This window comes from Littorina saxatilis, linkage group LG4 (assembly GCF_037325665.1).
Source record: "Littorina saxatilis isolate snail1 linkage group LG4, US_GU_Lsax_2.0, whole genome shotgun sequence".
NCBI classification, from domain to species: domain Eukaryota; kingdom Metazoa; phylum Mollusca; class Gastropoda; order Littorinimorpha; family Littorinidae; genus Littorina; species Littorina saxatilis.
Genome location: NC_090248.1, coordinates 60453275 through 60453953, shown reverse-complemented (window position 1 = coordinate 60453953; position 679 = coordinate 60453275).

Below are 679 nucleotides of genomic sequence, written 5' to 3'. Positions count from 1 at the left end.
GAACATTATTCAGATCACTCAAACATCTCATATCTGTTCAGGCGTTTATCTTGGATCAGGCCATCACTCCACTTGGATAAATACTAAAAATTACCTGCCTGGCTGCAACGAGTGAAGAGGTGGAAACGTGTATACATTATTGTCGCTAATTGTCACTTGTGTCAGCTACGAAGTTAATTCATCAAAAGGAAAGCAATGATCCCAAGCAGCACTTAAAACAACTACGAAGTTAATTCACCAAAGGAAAGCAATGATCCCAAGCAGCACATAAAACAACTACGGAGTTGATTTTGGGTATGTGACTAAGTTGAGTGATGATCTGTTTCACGTAAAGTCTTGGCCAGATCTGACATGGTGATTTGAACTGTGTTCACACGAAGAACTGTGCCTCTAAATCAAGTGATGTCTGCCCTCAACGTCAGCTGTTGCACGATCATTTCTTTGATCTTCTCAATAAAACTGAGGAAGCACACTGGATAGGTAATGACCAAGACAACAAATGCAATATATGCGATTACAAAAACAAAGACAAAGGAATCAGAAAACAATACAAACAGAAGGTCTAGTGACGAAAACAACGAGCAAGAGATCCAGCGAAGGACAAACAAACAAGCAAACATACAAACTGTGACGATTTTACCGGTTGGTCTAGGGTATAGACGTTTGGTTGAGATGCACA